This window comes from Lithobates pipiens, unplaced genomic scaffold, assembly GCF_037356315.1.
Source record: "Lithobates pipiens isolate NorthernLeopardFrog02 unplaced genomic scaffold, aLitPip1_a1.2 Scaffold_23, whole genome shotgun sequence".
Taxonomy (NCBI): domain Eukaryota; kingdom Metazoa; phylum Chordata; class Amphibia; order Anura; family Ranidae; genus Lithobates; species Lithobates pipiens.
The window spans coordinates 304119790-304142230 of NW_027507785.1; positions in this window are offsets into that span (position 1 = coordinate 304119790).

Sequence of the window (22441 nt, forward strand, 5' to 3'; positions counted from 1 at the left end):
GGCTTTGTCTGTTCGTCAGAGGACAGGGGCTGGTAGAGAGGAGAGGACAGCGTTATAATAAATATCCCCCAAAAATCTATAAAGAAAACAATTTTTTTTCCTCTGTCTAGGCCGATCCGTATTGTTCTACATATTTTTGGTTAAAAAAAAAAACGCAATATGCATATATAGATTGCGCAAAAGTTATAGCATCTACAAACTATGGGATAGTTTTATGGCATTTTCATTATTATTATTATTATTATTATTATTTATTTTTTTACTAGTAATGGTCATGATCAGCGATTTTATTTTTTATTTTTTTTATCAAGACTGCGACATTGTGGGGGACACTTCGGACATTTTTGACACATTTTTCTAACCATTGTCATTTATACAGCGATCAGTGCTATAAAAATGCATTGATTACTGTGTAAATGTCACTGGCAGTGAAGGGGTTTAGACTAGGGGGCGATGAAGGGGTTAAATGTGTTCCCTAGTTTGTGTTCTAACTGAAGGGGGGAGGGGACTTTGTAGGGGAGATGACAGATCGCTGTTCATGCTTTGTATGAACAAGGGCAGAAGATTTAATCAATGGAAAGATGAAAAAATGACTGACGGTCCGCCTTAAATAAGGCTTCAGTAAGCTCATTAGCAGGATGCGACCCTTGGTCTCTGTTTTTTAAAGTTTCAGGGCCATTTAAATAATGGGGTACCCATCACTTATACACCTAGATTACTGGCAGAACATCTGGGGGGGGCAGGGCTGACTCCCACTGTCTGTGTAAATTGATGCAGTAGCGGGACTCGGGTGCCCCCATGGAAAGCGGCTCCCCGTGGGGGGCACCCAATGAAGAGGAGGAACCTAGAGTGCCGCCGGGGCACCCCAGAAGAGGAGGATCGGGGCCGCTCTGTGCAAAACCCACAGAGCAACTACACACAGTCGGACATTCCGACCACAAAATCCGTCAGATTTTTTCAGACAGATTTTGGCCAAAACTTGTGTTGCATACACACGGTCGCACAAAGTTGTCGGAAAATCCGATCGTTCGGAACGAGGTGACGTACAACACGTACGACGGGACTACCTAGAGGCTAGTAGCCAATAGCTTTCGTCTCCAAATTTTTTCTGAGCATGTGTGCCACTTTGTGCGTCGGAATTCTCTACACACGATCGGAATTTAAACGATCGGATTTTGTCGTCTGAAAATTTTAGATCCTGCTCTCAAACTTTGTGTGTCGGAAATTCCAACGGAAAAAGTCCGATGGAGCCCACACACAATCGGAATTTCCGACAACATAATCCGATCTGACTTTTTCTCTCGGAATTTCCGACCGTGTGTATGGGGCATAACACGTTTGCTATTTAACCCCTTCCCGCCGAGCATACGCAGATCTGCGTACTCGGCTTCCGGGGGGGTATACTGGGATGATGCCCGCACCTGCAGGCATCATCCGGGTACCGTTTTTTTTAGCGGACGATTGGCTATTGTTAAGTGCAATTCTCAAACCAATTGCTTTTCCTCTTTGTAATGCTGAGTTCAAATCTTATGCTTCTGATAGAAATGAAATACAGGAGACCTTTTCTGTAGCCCAAATCCAAGCTGAATGGCCAAAAGTGTATTGTTTTCTCAGTTCTTATATACACACAAAAATGATGAATCATGTAAAACAAAAGTACCATAATAAGGGAAAAAACACAAAAATATCAGATAAGGAGTAAACAGCCTTTCTCCATCGTGTGGTCAGCAGATGGGCGTAGTCTGAGTGACTTTACACTTTTCACAATACGTATCTTATAACACAGCAATTTTGTACACATAATGTCAACTCATAACTTAAGCTAGAACTCTGATCCTATCATTTTCCCCCTTTGACATCATCCTTCTCCCAACTCTGGGTCCTTACTCATGAGTTATAGCCAATACTTTCCTGAGTACTATCCCTGACCGCGGGTTGTCAGAGGAGAACAATGTCCTCATCCCCCAGTTCCATATCAGCATCTCAAAAGCAAAGAGAATCAAAGAGAAGGGTGACGTCAACTCATAATCCCAAACTCAGAGTTCTATAGGGCACCCCTATTCATTCTTTTAACTTTCTTTTGAATTCTCAACAATTAATAATTGTCATTATAACAAAAGCAAACATAAGTATTAGTATAGGACTCAACATCCAATTAAGTATAGTAGTGGCGGTAGGAGACCATCCACTGAAAACATCATACCAATGGTGGGTAGTTTCATCTCTTATCTGTGAGGATAAATGTATTAATTTTCCTTTATCTATAACTGCAGATATTAGATTATTTTGAAGGGTATGTTCCTGTAGATTTGGGAATCTGGGGTAGAAAGTAATATTTGTGTTTTGTCAAATACATCCCTCCATGTTTCAGATGGACCTAACTTATGACATTTATGTGGCGTGTTATTAAAGGGTGATAGTAAATTGTCCTTCCAATGGAAAGTTATGTTTACTTGTGCTTGTGACTTAGCTTTTATCCACACTACTGGTGAATCCACACTGTGCATCATGTAAAAAGGACCCTCCTGTCCTGTTACAGTGAAATTTCCTACAGTATACCATTCATAGTAAGGATATTGCGTTATACTCTTATCCTGATTTGTCCATATAAGATCAGTACTGTTTTCATGAACTGTTACATTGATACCGGGAGTCCATGTGTAAACAAACATTTGAAAACATTCAAGCACTATCATCATAGTTAGAAAGATCGTCATTCTGTTTCTCTCGGTTCAGGACTCTTTTTGCAGTGTGATGCGTGGATCCAGGCTGCTTTTCCCTCCAACTTGACCGATGTGGGAGTAGTCAGCAGTACTTGATATGGTCCTTCAAACCGTGGCTCTAAAGCTTTTCTGGTATGTTTCTTTACATAGACCCAATCTCCGGGGCTAAGTGAATGAGTACCTGCTATAGAGTTGGGATCTGGAATGGAAGCATAAACACTCTTGTGGATCTTGGTTAGATGCTGTTGCAATTGTATCACATATGCAGTCAAACTATCACATTGCAATTGCATACTCTGTGGAAAGTATAAACCTAATCTAGGTGCATTCCCAAAAAGTATCTCATATGGAGACAACCCTGTTTTTCCTGTTGGGGTATAACTTATGGAGAACAAAGCCAAAGGCAGGCATTCTGGCCATGGCTTGTTTAACTCTTGCATGGCTTTCTGTATTTTTAGCTTTATTGTCCCATTTACTCTTTCTACTGATCCTGAACTCTGTGGGTGATAAGGGGTGTGGAAACTCTGTTGAACCCCTAACATGGTCATCACATTCTGCATTACTTCACCTGTAAAGTGTGTCCCTCTATCTGATTCTATTGTTTCAGGTAATCCAAACCTTGGTATTAATTCAGTGATCAGTTTCTTAGCCGTGGCTTTTGCCGTGGCTGATTTTAATAAATATCCCTCTGGCCAGCCTGAAAATAAATCGATGCACACAAGTACAAATTCAAAGGGGCCACTTTTTGGCAACTGTATGTAGTCAATTTGCAGCCTTTGAAAGGGGTACTGGGCCCGAGCTTGGTGTTTTCGTGGCGTTTTTACCTTTTGTCCTGGATTATTCAGGAGACAGATTTGGCATGCTGCACAGTAGTTTTTGGCCATACTACTGAATCCTGGTGCTAGCCATCCTTGGTTCACAATTCTATACATGGAATTGGAACTGACATGGGTAGGTAAGTGGATTGCCGTGGCCATGGCTGGGTACAGAGACGCCGGTAGGCATACTTTACCTCCTGCCCTCCATACATTGTCAGGGTCAATTTGGGCTCCCATCCTTACCCACTTGTCTCTTTCACTGTCCGCCGCTTGCTCCTGTAGCTTGCTCAACTGTTGCCATGAAGGCTTTACTGTACTTACCTCTGCCACTGCCACTGTCTCAGGGTACATCTCTTTCTGAGCTGCCTGTTTCGCAGTTAAATCTGCGAAGGCATTTCCTTTTGCTTCCCTTGTCTTTGCACTTGTGTGTGCCGCTATCTTCAAGATGGCTACCCTTTTAACTTTTTGAAGATGTGTCAAAACCCGTTTTATTCCTTCCGCATGCTTTACTGGTGTGCCTGCTGCTGTCAGATACCCTCGAGCTCTCCATATATGGCCGAAATCGTGCGCTACGCCGTAAGCGTAGGCAGAGTCAGTGTAAATATTTCCTTCTTGTCCTTGTAAATATTCTAAAGCTTGTTCTAAAGCTTTTAATTCTGCTTCCTGTGCTGACATGTAGGCTGGTAAGGGCTGCGCTTCAATCACCTGTGTATCAGTTACTACTGCATATCCTGTGTGATATCTTCCTTTATCATCAGCAAATCTGCTGCCATCTATATACAAAGTGTGCTCAGCGTCTAAAATTGGTGTATCTATAACATGAGGGAACCCCATTGTCTCTTGCTCCATGAGCTGAAAACAGTCGTGTTCAACTATCTCTCTAAACAGAAGAGTGTCAGTTTCCTCATCTCCTTCCTCCTTATTCCCCCTTGTCAAATCTGGTGACTGAAGAGGCAAAAAGGTGGCCATATTGAAAGTTGTACAGCGCTGAAAAGTGACATTTGGAGGTAAAAGTAAAGTACACTGTAACCTTAGTTGCCTAGCCATTGAAATGTGTTTGGGCTGTACTTGAGACAAGATTGCATGTATGTCATGTGTGGTGTGCACTACAACTGGATTGTCTAGAACAATTTCTGATGACTTATCTATAATTATTGACACTGCTGCTACCGCCCGTACACAGGACGGTGAACCTCTGGACACTGGATCTAGAGCTGCTGAGAAGTAAGCAACGGGCCTTTGTTTTATATGTGACTGTGTCAAAATTCCTGTTGCATGTCCAGTGATCTCAGCAATGTATAGATGGAATGTCTTTGTATAATCGGGGATACCTAGAGCCGGTGCAGAAATCAACAACTGTTTCAAAGTGACAAACGACTCATAAGCTACTTCTGTAAGCATATACGGCACAATTTTCAAACAATCGTATAATGGCTGCATCAAAGAGCTAGCGTGGGGTATCCATTGTCTACAATATGACACGATACCCAGAAACATACGCAATTGTTTGAAATTTCGTGGGGGTAAGATTCCCTTTATCGCCTGTACTCTCTCGTCTGTGAGATGTCTTGTTCCTTGTGATATGCAATGTCCTAAGAAGACAACTTTTTCCTGACACACTTGTAACTTTTTCCTGTTAACCTTGCAACCCTTTTTTGCCAAGAATTGCAAAAGTGCCAAAGTGGCATGGAGACATGTTTCCCTATCTGGACAGCATAGCAATAGGTCATCCACATATTGTAGCAATACACAAGAGTCTGGAGGTAACCATTCCTCTAGCACTGTTTGTAGAGCCTGTGAATAAAGGGTTGGCGAATGCGCCATTCCTTGAGGTAGGCGTGTCCTGCCTGTTGGTTGCCGTCTGCGTCAAACCGGTCTATAGGTCGGTGCGGACCTATTTCTGTCACAAATTGCTGAAACAGGGTAGGAGTCATTTTATGTCTACACAAATCTTCCCCGTCTTGCCATGTTGCATCATGTGTATCCATCAACTGTCTTACAAATCTACAAAACGCTGCTGGTTTTGCTACTGGGTCTGGGGCATTCTGTATTAGTGCCATAAGGGCGTCTGGTGTCCATGGTGCCCAGGTCCTTATCTGCATCCTACGAGTAACAGTAGGTGGGGCATTTGGATGGGCTACTTGTCCAAATTCCGGATTATTTACCTGTACAATGTGTGTATCAGTGCGTACGGGGGCTACAGTTTCTGGATGAGGTTTTTCTGCCCCACAATGCACACATTCTATTGCCCATTCTGGGTTTTGTGTTCCACAAACCTGACAAACCCATCCCCTGCCTTGGAGTGAAGGATATATCTTATGTGGTTTATGTTCTATGTCAGTGTATGGGGTGGAATGGCTGAGCTGGGGTCAACCAGAGCCTCAGCATTTTTTGTTCTTCTATCCTTCATGTCCCAACCATCACAATCTGGGTTATATTTCCACCCCTCCTCTTTTGCTCTATAAGAGACCTTAATTAAGCGCTGAACCTGATGCATCCATTGCTTCTCTAACACCTCTCCTTGTCTGTCCCTTTTTATTTCCTTCCACGCGTCTGGGTCTAAACCCGCTGCTCCTTTTACCTTAAATTTATGAAGTATAGTTTTTACATTTTGTGCTTCATCTTTCCCATATATGTTCTTAATTATCTGTGGCACCGTATAGTGGGCCACAGTTCCTTGACGGGGTTTTGTGTACCTCTGACCCATTCTAACAGTCCGTGCCTAGGTAGCGTGTGGGACACTGTTATATGTCCCAAAATAAAAAAGAAAAAAGTGTGTATGCGGGACCCTACAACAGTTCCTCGTTGCCTTCCTCCTAGGATGCTAGAATACTAAAAAACCTCCTAAAAAAACCTCCCCGGGATGAGATTTCTGAAATCAAATTACTTTATATGCTAGCCAACTGACAAATATTATGACCAGACTGACGGCTACAACATATACAAGCATTCCTTTAAGTGGCCAGGTATCCGACTAGATCTCCGGGCTTGTGGAGACCTTATTCCCCCTCCCGTATCTGGGATCCCTCTCGTGCACTCTTATCCCTGCTTTATGGAGCAGACAGGGCTTATACTCTCAACCCGCCTATGGTTTATGAATTAGATGTGAGGTTAAGCATAAGCGTCAGACCCCCCCGAAAGGGCGCATTCCGTTGCTTAGTTCGGCAATCCCCTTCTAACTCATACCATCCTTGACAAGGCTCATTCACTTTCTCAACAAGACAGACAGACAACAAATTATCAGCAAAACAAAGGTATTATAGTTCAAGACTCACCCCTACAGAGGTTGCAGTTAATATGCTGCGTGGAGACCCGTTTCTGACAGAACTGACTAAAGGCACAAATCAGGGAAGCTCAGAGTATAAAGAGAAATAAAGGCTTTCTCTTACCTGGCCAGGCTTTGTGGTCTGTGGTTCCCGAAGTGCCCCAGTGTTATGGTTCCGTCAGCTCCGTTCGTCCACCTCTTGTAGGATCATTGATGAGGTCCTTGTTCTTCGGGCGCCAAAATGTTAAGTGCAATTCTCAAACCAATTGCTTTTCCTCTTTGTAATGCTGAGTTCAAATCTTATGCTTCTGATAGAAATGAAATACAGGAGACCTTTTCTGTAGCCCAAATCCAAGCTGAATGGCCAAAAGTGTATTGTTTTCTCAGTTCTTATATACACACAAAAATGATGAATCATGTAAAACAAAAGTACCATAATAAGGGAAAAAACACAAAAATATCAGATAAGGAGTAAACAGCCTTTCTCCATCGTGTGGTCAGCAGATGGGCGTAGTCTGAGTGACTTTACACTTTTCACAATACGTATCTTATAACACAGCAATTTTGTACACATAATGTCAACTCATAACTTAAGCTAGAACTCTGATCCTATCACTATCCAGCCATAACAACCGATGCGTCTAAAAGCTGCTCGACGTCCCCCCCCCCCCGCCACTGTTACCGGTGCTCCCGCTCGATCAGGAGCACCGATTCCACATCCGCTACCTCTGGCTGCTGGGGAGGAACTGGAACGAAGCTGTAATCGGCTTCGTTCCATTATCCTAATAGTAAACGCGGAAGCAACGTCATGACGTCACTTCCCGTTTACTCGGCTGCCAATGGCGCCGGTTTTAAAAATATATACGTTATTCAGAATCGCCGTTTTCGGTGATCTGAATACATTGAAGTGTAAAGGAGGGGTGGGGGGTCTTTTAGACCCCCGATCCCTCCATAAAGAGTACCTGTCACCACCTATTACTGTCACAAGGGATGTTTACATTCCTTGTGACAGCAATAAAAGTGATCACATTTTTTTATATTTTTTTTAAACAATTTAGTAATTTTAAAATAAATAAAAAAATGTTTTAAAGCGCCCACCGTCCCTGCGAGCTCGCGAAGCAAAGAAAACGCATACGGAAGTCGCGCCCGCATATGTAAACGGTGTTCAAATCACACATGTGAGTTATCGCCGTGATCGTCAGAGCGAGAGCAATAATTCTAGCACTAGACCTCCTCTGTAACGCTAACCTGGTAACCGTAAAAAAAATGTAAAGCGTCGCCTATTGAGATTTTTAGGTACCGTACTTTGTCGTCAATCCACAAGTGCGCGCAATTATAAAGTGTGACATGTTTGGTATCTATTTACTCGGCGTAACATTATCTTTCACATTATGCAAAAAATTGGGCTAATTTTACTGTTTTTTTTTTAAAATTCATGAAAGTGTCCCTTTTCCCAAAAAGTTGCGTTTAAAACACCGCTGTGCAAATACCGTGTGACATAAAATATTGCAACAATCGCTGTTTTATTCTCTAGAGTCTCTGCTAAAAATATATATATAATGTTTGGGGGTTTCAAGTAATTTTCTAGCAAAAAATATGGATTTTAACTTGTAAACACCAAATGCCAAAAAAAGGGGTTAAAAAAAAAAATACGTCCACTTAAAGGCTTTAGACCCACTGTAAGGCTTGACATGTTTGGCATCGATTTACTCGGAGCAAGCTCTTATTTTATATTCTATTAATAAAAAAAGGGGTGATATATTGTGTTTGAGTTCCCTCACATTCACAATATTACATGACCTACTGGAAATATAACACCACCCTGCCTCAGTGCGTCTTTTAATTGCCCTCGGCCCAGATGCAAGCAGTGGGCTGGCCCTTGGGAGGAGTTATGCAAATATCATGTTGTCGTGATGGACTGCTGCAAGCCTGGAGGGGTGGGTGTTTCTGGGTATGCTGTACTTGCATTGCAGACCACCCCAGCAAACAGCGACAGCGCTGTGATGCTGAGCCTCCCTGATTGCAAGAACAGCTGTTCAGCCCCCCCACGCACGCGCGGCACCTTAACCCCCCCCGCTGCTTTCCGGTCCACTGGCACTTACCCCATCTAGGCAGCGGCACACCGGGCAGCGTCGGGGATCGGGGGGCATTGATGAACATCACTCTACACTGGGCATCGGCTCCTGTGTCTTCTCTTCCTCGCTTGCACCGTGCATGTCCTTCCCTCCTCCTAGGCATCCCATAGGATCTCCTGTCCTTTCAGCCAATCAGGTGACCGGTATCAGACCCTTTTCCCAGTTGTCCGGGAGGAGGATCAGTGTTGCAACAGTGAATTTTCATTCGCTGTTGCAACACACCTGGGTAGGCTTCAGACGCAATGCTCTGTGCCCCGAGCCCACCCTATTTTGAAGCCCATTAGCGCCTCTGGCGCTAATGGGGTGCTTCAATAAACACCACCCCGCTCACCCCCCCCCCCATAGGAATTCAGGTGTCCTGAAAGGGGTCGGGCGCATAGATAGGGAGGGCAGTGGATAGGGAAATAGGCGCCCGTACGCCCACAATGGACAGGCCGCCCCTGTGTTCAGGGACTGTCAGGCTGGAGAGGAAAGAGCCAGGTGCTCATCCTGTGGTCCTCCAGCTATTGCAGAACTACAAGCCCTACTTACACTGTCCTTTTTTGCTACCCTGCCTCCAGGAAGGGCTTTCTCCCGTGTGTTATGGCAGGATCCTTCCAGCACCCGAGCCCCCGCCCTAAGGCAGGACCTCCCCTTCTCCAGACCAGGGGGCACCCCTGAAGGCCACCAACAACCTTTTCAGCACTCTATCTCCATTTTCCACCCGACTGCCCCTGCTGAAATGGCCCCGGTCTATCTATGAGGTAAACTCTGACCCCTGCCAGCCCATTACTGGGGATTGGCTGATTGGCTAATTTGTTTTTTGGATATTTATTATAGCATGAAAGTAAAAAATATTGTTTTAAACAAAAAAAAAAAACGAAGAGGTGATCAAATACCTCCAAAAGAAAGCTCTATTTGTGGGGGGAAAAAAAAGACGTCAACTTTGTTTGGGTGCAGTGTCGCACAACCGTGCAATTGTCAGTTAAAACGACGCAGCTCTGCATCGCAAAAAATGGCCTGGTCAGGAAGGGGGTCAATTCTTCTGGGGCTGAAGTGGTTAAAGGCATTTTTTTTTACAAAAAAATTGCCTTATATCTGTACTTTTTTCCAACAGTAGATCACACTTGCCCCCAATAGGAAAACAACAAAAATCGACACCCAACCACATGTTCTGACCTCTCTCTGCTGCAGCTGAAACAAAACAAGTATTGTGGACCATTTTTGGGCTCAGTATACTGTATACCTTCCTTCCCCTGTATATAGTGATACGTGGATTGGAGCAGTTTGTGTAACGGGGGGGGGGGGGGGGACATATGGTTAGATAAACAGCAGGAGAAGGGAGATTAGAGAAGGGGGGGGGGGGATTCACAGTTAGCTTTCACACATGAAACAAACATTCTGCAGAGGCTCCCTGTTCACATCATCCACACCGAAAACAGGTGTCGGGAAAATTCCGAAAAATTCACAAGAGTATTTAAGAAAATCGCACAACAGACGCCAAATACGAAGTGTAAATAAAAAAAAAAAAGAAGTAGTAGAAATCAAAATAAAAACACGCTCTCTGCACCAACAATGTGACAGTTTGTACTAACGACGTGTCTTGGTACAAATTTGTGTTTTGTGGCGGGGGAGGGGGGATTGAGTGCCGAGGCATTGCTTTATCCTAAAATTCTGATTCACCTTGCCCTAGGGCAGTGATGGCGAACCTTGGCACTCCAGATGTTTTGGAACTACATTTCCCATGATGCTCAACTACACTGCAGAGTCCTTGAGCATCATGGGAAATGTAGTTCCAAAACATCAGGGGTGCCAAGGTTCACCATCACTGCCCTAGGGGGTCCAGAAACCACGTATTCAGGGGCCATAGATCAATGTGTGTTGGATTGGGAGAAGTGGTTGCTTCGCTATGTGTTGCACCAACAAGTAATAAAAGAGGCATTTGTGTGTATTGTTGCTGCAGCCATCATTTATCTTAACCACTTCAGCCCCGGAAGGATTTACCCCCTTCCTGACCAAAGCGTTTTTTTTTTGCAATTCGGGCACTGCGGCGCTTTAACTGACAATTGCGCGGTCATGCGACGTGGCTCCCAAACAAAATTGATGTCCTTTTTTTTCGCTACAAATAGAGATTTATTTTGGTGTTATTTGATCACCTCTGTGGTTTTCATTTTTGCACTATAAACAAAAAAGAGCGTCAATTTTTAAAAAACACATTATTTTTTACTTTTTACTATAATAAATATCCCCCAAAAAATATATAGAAAAAAAAAAAAATTTCCTCAGTTTAGGCCGATACGTATTCTTCTACATATTTTTAGTAAAAAAAAAAATTTCAATAGGCGTTTATTGATTGGTTTGCGCAAAAGTTATAGCGTCTACAAAATAGGGGATAGTTTTATGGCATTTTTATTAATAATTTTTTTTACCAGTAATGGCGGTGATCAATGATTTTTATCATGACTGACATTATGGCCGACACATCGGACAATTTTGACACATTTTTGGGACCATCATTGGCATTAATACAGCAATCAATGCTATAAAATTGCATTGATTACTGTAAAAATGTCACTGGCAGTGAAGGAGTTAACCACTAGGGGGTGGGGAGGGGTTTAAGTGTATCCTAGGGGCGTGGTTCTAATGCAGGCCATACACGGTCGAATTTCAAACGAATTTTCTTTTCAAAATCAGAAAATTCATTTTTTTTGTGATCCGATGATGCCACCATTGATTTTCGAAATTCGGCCGCCCAAGCCTTCAATTTCACCTCAGAAAATAATTTTCTTGGCCGGGAATCTTCTTTTCTCTCCGTAAATTTTCTTTTATCTCCGTACATTTTCTTTTCTTATTACATTTCTCGCACGATTCTCCCATCATTGATTAGAAAATCGTTTGTTTTTTCCAAAAATTTCCAACATGTCTGATTCCTCAAATTTTGTTTCCACACAAAAATCGGCTGTTGCTGCAGCCCACTAATGGTGCGAAATTCATACGAAAATTCTTAGATACGATTTTCGAAAGAAAATTATTTCGAAATTCGAACTGTGTATGGCCGGCATAACTGTCTTTGGGCGTGGCTGTCTGTGACACCACACTGATCGCTGCTCCCGATGACAGGGAGCAGACGATCAGTGCGCTGTCATTCGACAGAACGGGAAGATGCTGTTTACAGTGTAAGGATTAAGGTATGTGGAAACAAAATGGTTGACAGTATGTCTTACTAAATACATGTCTGTCTTTATCCTTCTCAGTAAAATAAGGACTCGTCATCTTTAGTCACGTACGCATAAGAAGAGGCCGCCGCATCAGCCCTAAAAAGCAGTCTACGCCCAGAAGATTGTCTTATCAGCTGATAACACCTGGAGAATTGCCTTTTCTTTGCAAAGTGTTGTTTTTTTTACATTGCTGATGCTTGCCCTTTTCTGTCTATAAAAGAAGTAATAAAGAGCCTCAGAGTCAGAGTTAAGCACGGACTTCTGAGCAGAAATACTGAATACCTCCGTGTCTCTTTGCTTAGATAAGAACTCTAACTAACAATTGGGAAACGGTAACATAACCTGACAAATAGGTGACTTGTTGAGGTCACACCTAACATTTCTGGCGCCGCGAACAGGGACCTGCAGAAAGAAACTACAAGAGGCGAACGAACATAAGGACGGAACAAAGAGGCCGGGCACATCAAGAACCACAGACAAATCCTGCGCAGGTAAGAAAAGCTTTATTTTCTTATAAACTCTGTGCTTCTTAGATTTGTGCCCACCTGATCTGTCTGAATTGTTCTTCAGGTAAACACCAACCTCTGTAGTAAGCGGGTCTTGAACTTAATATTTTGGCTTATGTTACCGTTGTTTCTTGTCTGTCTCCTTGTCATCTGTCTGTTGTGACTGAGATAAGCCCTGTTTGTATGGTGTGAATTGAAACATATATCATCCCAATGGGTAACGGAATGCGCCCTTAACTCGTAAGAGTACTTTGGGGGTCCGACACTTAAGTTTGATATACGCTTTTTGATTCATGAGCCTAAAAACGGGTTGAAAGTATAAGTCCTGACTGCCTCAATAAAGCAGGAATAAGAAACGATTGCTGAGAGATTCCATGGTAATGGGAAGGGAAATAAGGTCTCCACAAAGTCCCGGAGATCTAGTTATATGTGTTTGGCCACCAAAAGGAATGCTTGTATATGTTGTAGCTGTCAGTCTGGTCATAATATTTGTCAGTTGGCTAGCATATAAGGTAATTCGATTTCAGAAATCTCATCCAGGAGAGGTTTTTAGTATTTTGGCACCCTAGGAGGAGAAGGCAACGAGACACTTAGTAAGTGATCCAAACGCCACCTAGGCAGGACTGTCAAAATGGGCCAGACACATGGTAAACCCCAGGAGGAATCTCAGAAATGTTATGCTGTTAAAGACATAATTACAATATTGTATGGGAAGGAAAAGGCACAGGGCACGAATAGGGTTCTCAAGAAATTTGGAATGGATGGAGAAAATGGGCTAAGTGTAGAAGGTTGGGAGAATATAAAGAGAGACAGACAGGGGGAGGTCCTGCAGAACAGATGGGTATCACAAATACAATGTTTAATTAAGGTTTCCAACAGGGCTAAAGAGGAGGGATGGGAGTATTGTCAGGAAAAGGGTGGATGGGATATGAAGGTCCGACACAAAAGTCTTCCTTCTGCTCCCGGCGATAGGGTAAATACGGGAGATACTCCACCTCCTTATAACACCACCACACCAGGTAATGAAAGACCAAAACTTTATCCTTCCTTAAGAGGAAGAGGGTGGGTATGCCGAGTATGCGGTACCCAGAACCCAGACTGGGCACAGGAATGTGTGCATTGCGGCGCTCAAAGACCAGAGCCCGTAGCTCCAGTCCATAGTCGGACTAGGGTAATACAAGTAAATAATCCAAATGCGGGTCAAGCAGGACAGCCACCTACAGTGACCCGACAAGTCGTTCTGAGGACATGGACACCTTGGTCGGCTGACACTCTTATGGCATTAATACAGAATGCTCCTGATCCCGTAGCAAAACCTGCCGCATTCTGTAGATTCGTGACACAATTACTAGACACACATGAAGCAACTTGGCAAGATGGGGAAGATTTGTGTAGACATAAAATGACACTAACGATGTTTAATCAATTTATGAATGAAATTGCTCCACATAGACCACAAGGGGATCCAGCGGCAGATCCACCAGGAATACACCCCCGTCATATAGACTCTAGACCCCTGTTTATTGCTCAGTTACGAGAATTTTGCCAAGGGAAACAGCAGGAAAGGGGTTCGACAGCGCCCATAAAACAGGCCCCAGGTCAGACTGTTACAGAATTTTACCTCAACATGGAAAGCATGATGGCTGACGAAGGTCTAGATTTAGCCTTACCCGTCACCATTAGGGCTTTCAATCGACAGTTTATGGAAGGACTAGTACCCCAAATAGGTGACAAACTGAAGGCATGTACTCCCGAATGGAGAGCCATACGGGACAGAGGAACATTGTTGCAGAAAGCACAAGGCATAGAGGCTGATTTAGCAGAAACTAAACTCAGAAGGACACCGGGAGTTAACACTGTTGCCCGGGTCAATGAAGGAGGGAATTCCTCCCGTAAACCTTACCTGTTATTACTGCAACAAGGTGGGACATATAAAAAGAGACTGTAGGAAAAGGATAAAAGACGAACAGGAAGGAAACACGGACAGAGACACGAGGGACTACAGACAGAGGCGTACCAATGATAGGGACGATCCGACCGCATGACTTGCCCCAGTCCTAGCTGAATCAGAGAACAAAATGCTCCACATGTTGATGAAGGTGGAAGGTAAACATATTCCTTGTTTGGTTGACACAGGAGCGTCACGCAGTCTGTTGTCTGATTCAGTAGTCCCTCCACACATGACGTCCCGTGACACCATACCCATAAGTGGTTACGACGGACTCCTAACCGATGCCCCACTGACTAAACCTTAAAAAGTAAAAATAGGGGGAATGGCTACCACCTGACACTTGTGTATTGTTGCAATATGTAGATGACCTATTGTTATGTTGTCCGGATAACGATACTTGTTTAAAAGCCACTCTCTCATTGTTACAATTCCTGGCTGAAAAAGGGTGCAAGGTGAATAGAACTAAGTTACAGGTATGTCAGAAAAAGGTTGTCTTTTTGGGCCACTGTATATCCCAGGGTACTCGACACCTCACTGAAGACCGAGTCCAGGCCATAAGACAAATGAATGTCCCACGCAACTTTAAGCAACTTCGTATGTTTCTGGGAATGGTGTCATATTGTAGACAATGGATACCACATGCCAGTTCTCTGATGCAGCCATTATATGATTGCTTGAAAATAGTACCCTATGTACTCACAGAAGCAGGTCATGAATCTTTTAGCACCTTAAAAAGGTTACTAATTTCGGCACCTGCGATCGGGATCCCTGATTATACCAAAACATTTCATTTGTACATTGCTGAAATCACGGGACACGCAACAGGGGTGTTGACACAACAACACATCAAACAAAGGCTGGTAGCATACTTCTCGGCGGCTCTCGATCCTGTCTCTAGAGGATCACCGTCCTGTGTACGAGCAGTTGCAGCAGTGTCAATTATCATTGACAAATCCTCAGAAATTGTCTTAGACAATCCTGTAGTGGTACATACCACACATGACATACACGCCATCTTGTCACAGGTCCAGCCAAAACACATATCAATGGCAAGGCAGCTGCGTCTACAATGCACCTTGCTCCTACCCCCCAATGTTACCTTTCAGCGATGCACTTCTTTTAACTTAGCACAGCTTTTACCATTACAGACAGATTTGACAGGGGGGAGTAATGATGATAATGGTGTAGATACAGCACAAGATACTCAGGATTCTGACACACTTTCGTTTCAGGACATAACATCTGATGAACACGATTGTTTTCAACTTATGGAACAAGAAACCACGGGGTTCCCACATGTCACAGACATACCCATTGCAAATGCAGAACACACACTGTACATAGATGGTAGTAGATTTGCCGATGACAAAGGTAAATATCACACAGGTTATGCTGTGGTAACGGACACACAGGTAATTGAGGCAAAGTCACTACCAGCACACATGTCGGCACAAGAAGCGGAACTAACCGCTCTAGAGAAAGCCCTAGAACACTTGGAGGGACAAGAAGGGAACATTTACACTGATTCCGCATACGCCTACGGTGTTGCACATGATTATGGCCACATATGGAAAGCTAGAGGTTACCTTACAGCAGCAGGCACACCTGTTAAACATGGTGAAGGAATCAAAAGAGTCCTGAACAATCTTCAAAAGGTTATAAGAGTAGCCATCATGAAGATAGCGGCACACACGAGCGCAAAAACAACTGAGGCAAAAGGAAACGCATTTGCAGATTTAACTGCAAAGAAGGCAGCTCTAGGGGAAGTAAGCCCTGAGACCTTAGCCACGGTACAGGTAAGTATGCCCGAAACCACATGGCAGCAGCTAATCGAACTACAGGAACAAGCAGGGGGTATTGAGAAGGACCGTTGGGTTAAGGAGGGAGCTGCACCAGGCCTTGACAATGTATGGAGAGAAGGAGACAAAATATGTCTACCCGCTTCTCTATACCCCGCAATGGCAGCGGCTGTCCACTTACCCACTCATGTCAGCTCCAATTCTATGTATAGGATTGTAAGCCAAGGATGGCTAGCCCCTGGATTCAGTAGTACTGCAAGGAACTACTGTGCTGCATGCCAAATCTGTCTGATTAATAACCCAGGACAGAGAGTGAAAACCCCACGTAAACATCAGGTCCGGGCCCAATATCCCTTTCAGAGACTGCAGATTGACTACATACAAATGCCTAAGAGCGGCCCCTTTGAATTTGTTCTCGTGTGCATCTGCCTATTTTCAGGCTGGCCCAAAAGTTATCCTGTAAAATCAGCTACGGCAAAAGCCACCGCCAAGAAACTGATTACTGAGCTGATACCTAGGTTTGGTCTCCCAGAAACAATAGAATCAGATAGGGGGACACATTTCACGGGAGAAATAATGCAAAATGTGATGGCAATGTTAGGGGTTCAACAAAGTTTTCATACTCCTTACCACCCACAGAGTTCAGGATCAGTAGAAAGAGTAAATGGTACAATCAAGCTGAAAATACAAAAGGCCATGCAGGAGTTGAACAAACCATGGCCTGAGTGCCTACCCTTAGCTTTGTTCTCTATTAGGTACACCCCAACAGGAAAAACCGGGTTATCCCCATATGAAATACTGTTTGGAAGTGCACCTAGATTAGGTTTATATTTTCCTCAAAGTATGCAATTGCAATGTGATAGGTTAACTACGTATGTAATACAGTTGCAACAGCGTCTGACTAAAATCCACAAGAGTGTGTATTCTTCTCTTCCAGACCCTAATTCTGTCACAGGTACTCACGACTTACAACCAGGAGACTATGTGTATTTAAAGAAACATACCAGAAAGACACTGGAACCAAGGTTTGAAGGTCCTTTCCAGGTGCTATTGATTACAGCAACCTCAGTGAAATTGGAAGGGAAACCTACCTGGATCCACGCTTCTCACTGTAAAAAGGAGCCAGTTGGCAAATGACAACATGTATCTTTTTATTCTTTTTGTTTCAGTAATCCTGGCTAATAGTTTGGTTACCTCACAGAATAAAATACACAAGGATGAAGGATTTTCTAAAAAAATGTTATTACTGAAGTTTAAATATGCTTATGCCCAGAAGTCAGGATATGAGAAATGTTGGATTTGTAGCAAATTACACCCCAGCACAGCAAGTATACCACTGATGGCAGTTCCTATAAACTATACTGATCTTGCTAACAGTAGCATTAACATAATTAGAACAAATACCAGCGAGACAGTAATGTTTAAGTCAAATGGCCTCGCCTTTTCCCCTGATTGGTGTTTCAACCTAGGGAAAACAACGGGAGGAAATGGAGAATGCCAAGACAGCAAATTTAACTTGTCCATTTTCATACCAAAAGCTACTCCTGGGAAAAACACGGTCTTCTACCCTAGTATAACCCACACACACCAATCGTTAGCTGAGTTCCTCGGTAATATTTCAGACAACAACACCAGGTGGTTAGTGAGTAACCTATCTCTTTATGGATACACCTCCCTTTATAGAAATAATATCGGTAGTAGATCAGTAGCACTGGGAAATAGTATATATATCTGTTGTGAGGATAAATGTTATACTTGGATACCTAGAAGAGCTCAGGGATGGTGCTACCTCGCAAGTTTAGTACCAGTAATGGGAGTAGTAGGTGATGAACGAGGTGATCACCTATTAGAAGCTAGCATGCATCCTAGATATCTCCTCAGGTATCGTAGTAAAAGAGAAATATTCCTGAAGAAGGACATGGCATGGGCTTGGTTCCCGTCCTGGACAGGATGGGGTATAGACTTAATGAAACGACTAAATAACTATACAGGAATTATTAATGATGTTTTGGAGAAAAACTCTGATGACATTACTAAGTTAAATCTGGAGACCAGAGCCATCAGACAACAATTAGAATTACATGAATTAGCCATTGAAAGTATGAGTGCAGCACTGACAGGACTCTGTGAAACTACTGAGGACTATGAGTGCTGTACTTGGATACATAACACCAGCATTGAGGTACCTGACTATTATGACATCATTGCACAACACCGTACGGAAGTAAAGAATTTACAAGAGAAGGCCCGAAATATTGGTCGCGACTGGGATCCGTTTGGTGGAACTTTTAGTTTCTCAGGGTTATTCTCTTGGGTTAAGAAGGCAGCAATGACGATTATAGTGGTGCTCTTATTCGTATTTTTCTTTTATGCATGCTTTAAACTGCTCATGTGCTTTTGCAAGAAAGCCAAGGTAAATGATGCGGAAAAGATGGAACTTTTGTGAAGATAGGTGGATTTAGATCCTTGACATCACCCATCTAGCAGAAAAGCCACTCTTCCTGAATTTTAGATGTTGGTACTGTCCAGGGGGATGGGTGTATACCCCTCTGACAACTCGCGGTCAGGGAGAGTACTCTGGATATAGGCCGACTAGAACTTGTTCAGGTGGACCCAGGGCAAGAGGGAGGGGTGATGTCAAAGGGGGAAATGTAAGGATTAAGGTATGTGGAAACAAAATGGTTGACAGTATGTCTTACTAAATACATGTCTGTCTTTATCCTTCTCAGTAAAATAAGGACTCGTCATCTTTAGTCACGTACGCATAAGAAGAGGCCGCCGCATCAGCCCTAAAAAGCAGTCTACGCCCAGAAGATTGTCTTATCAGCTGATAACACCTGGAGAATTGCCTTTTCTTTGCAAAGTGTTGTTTTTTTTACATTGCTGATGCTTGCCCTTTTCTGTCTATAAAAGAAGTAATAAAGAGCCTCAGAGTCAGAGTTAAGCACGGACTTCTGAGCAGAAATACTGAATACCTCCGTGTCTCTTTGCTTAGATAAGAACTCTAACTAACAATTGGGAAACGGTAACATAACCTGACAAATAGGTGACTTGTTGAGGTCACACCTAACAACAGCGACATCTCCCTGTTCTTGAGGTCCGTGACACGATTGCGGGTATCCCCGCGGCGATCTAGTCCGCGGGCACACCAAGGAGCCCGCGACAGGCGCGCGTGTGGCGGGAAATTCAAAGTATCATACGTTACTTCGCCCAGCCGTGCCATTCTGCCGACATAAGTACAGGAGCCGGTTGGGAACTGGTTAAAGCGTTATTAACCACTTGACCCCTGGAAGGTTTACCCCTTCATGACCAGGCCATTTTTTGCAATACAGCACTGCTTTAGTTTAACTGACAGTTGCGCAGTCGTGCGACACTGTACAGAAATACAATTTTGTCCTTTATTTCCACCCACAAATAGAGCTTTCTTTTGGCGGTATTTGATCACCTCTACTTTTTTTTTTTTTTGCGCTATAAACAGACATCTTTCTCCCTTCATCCTCCTTTCTTTCTTTCTTTCTGTGCCGCATGTCAGGCAGGTCCAGCAGTGTGGTGAGGGAAGGATTCTGCATATTCGGCAGGCCTGACCCACTCTGTCTGTTCCGGTAGGCCCAGGATACGGACATTGTTCCCTCTAAGCCAGTTCTCGGTGTCTATGGCTTCGTTTTTGTAGGGCCTTGACGTGGATTTATAGTGCCCGGAGGTCTCGTGAATCAGACCTAGTGGCGTCCTCTAGCTGGGAGATGCGGCCTTCTGCCTCAGTAAACCAGGACCTAAATTTATCCATGTCATGATGGATGAGGCTGACATCCGTCACCAGGTGGTTTATTTTGACCATCACAGAGTTGTTGCCCACCTTTATGGCAGCCAGGATTTCTGCATGGGATGAGGCCTCCGGCACCTGGGCTGTTTGGGTGCCAACCGACATTGTAGGAGTGGGTAACCTCGGGGGCAAGATGGCTGTGGTGGAGGATGAACTCAGCTTACCCGGAGACAGTGGAGGTGCCTGTGGAGTGCCGTGTGCCCTTCTGGACCCCAGGGTGACTGTGAAAAAGTAGTTTGTGAGGATTTTCAGCTGATAAGTAATAGCCTGCAGAATAAATGTAGGAGCGGAGCTCAGTCTCTGCACGTCTTTCTCCTCTCACATGCCAGCCACGCCCCCCTCATGTATGAGGTTTACAACCACTTTAAAGTGCTTGTATACTCAAATTTTTAACTTTTTGCCTACAGGAAAGCCTATAATAAGGCTTACCTGTAGGTAAAAAAATATCTCCTAAACCTGTACGGTTTAGGAGATATTCCTCTCGGTATGCGCCGCTGACTGCAGCGGCGCATGCGCACAAGGGGATTCTCGGCCTGAAAATCCGGCCGGAGTGAAATCTTCCGTGCGCATGCGCAGGAGTGACGATATCGCGGCTCCGGCCACTCACAGCGCCGGAGCCGCAATACCCGGAAGAAACGCATGTCAGCTCCCTCGGTGTGGATCGGGCCAGGTGTCGGGGCCTCGTTCTAAAGGTAAGTATTTCATAATGAGCTAGTATGCGGTGCATACTAGCTCATTATGCCTTTTGCTTTGCAGGTTTAAAAAAAAAAAAAAAAATTGCGGGTTTACTACCGCTTTAAGGACAGGCGCAGAATGTCACGTGATTTTGAATTTGGTTGGTGGAGCAAGCACTGACAATGTTTTTAAAAAATGTTTTGCTTAGCCCGCTTGCCGCCCACCCACTGTCAAATGACGGTGGGGCGGTGCAGCTCTTGTTCTGGGCCACCATCATATGACATGAAGCGATCGTGGCTGCACCGTGTTGCTAGGACACGGTGTGACCCTGATCTGTGTAACGTGTCTCTTTAACCATGTGATCTGCTGTGTCCAATCACAGCCGGTCAAATGTAAACACGGAGATGTCGGTAATCGTCTCTCCTCGCCTCACACTGACAGAGTGTGAGGAGAGGAGAGCCAATCAGCGGCATCTCCTCACAGGGGGACAGCTAGGGAATTAATCAGGGCACTGATCATCAGTGCCCTGATTACAATATATAAAGTGTAAAAATACCATGCCCACCAATGCCAGCATACAGTGCCCACCAATGCCAGTGATCAGAGCCCACCAGTGGCAGCAATCAGTGCCCACACTGCCCACAAGTGCCACAAATCAGTGCCCATTAGTCATGCCAGTCAGATCTGGCAGTTAGTGCTGCCTATCAGTGCTGCCCATCAATGCCCATCACTGCTGTCCATCATTGCCCATCAGTGTCGCTCATCAGTGCCACCCATCAATACCCATCAGTGCTGTGTACCGCCTATCTGTGCCCACCAGTGCCGCCTATCAGTGCCCGTCACTGCTGCCTATCAATGCCTATCAGTGCCACCAACCAGTGCTCATCAGTGCCACCTATCAGTGTGGCATATTAGTGCCGCCTCATCAGTGACCATAAGTGCCACCTCATCAATACCCACCAGTTCAGCCTATCAGTGCCGCCTCATCAGCGCACATCACTTAGTTACAAAACTTACTGACGCAAAAAAAGTAAAAAAAACATATTTTTTCCTAAATTGTGGGTCTTTTTTTTTTTTTTATAAAAAACCCAGCAGTGATTAAATACCACCAAAAGAAAGCTCTATTTGTGTGTAGAAAATGATAAAAAAATTTGTTTGGGTACAGTGTAGCACGACCGTGCAATTGTCATTCAGAGTGTGAAAGCTTGGGCAGGAAGGGGCTGTTCGTGCCTGGTAGGCAAGTGGTTAAAGAGGAAGTAAACCCTGATGGGTTTACTTCTTCTTTGTCTCCCTGCAAAGGTAAAGCATAATGGGCTACTATGCATTGCATAGTAGCCCATTATGTGTCACTTACCTGACACAGGAGCCAGCGATGTCACTGCTGTCCCCTGTAGTCTGGAGCGTCCATCTTCTTCCAGGTGTCGCTGCTCCGGCCACTCACAGCGCCGGAGCAGCGATGACGTCACTCCCGCACATGCGCACGGGAGCCACCACTAACGGCATATCGCTGTTAGCAGCGGCATGCTGCTAACGACGATAGTGCGCCTGCACG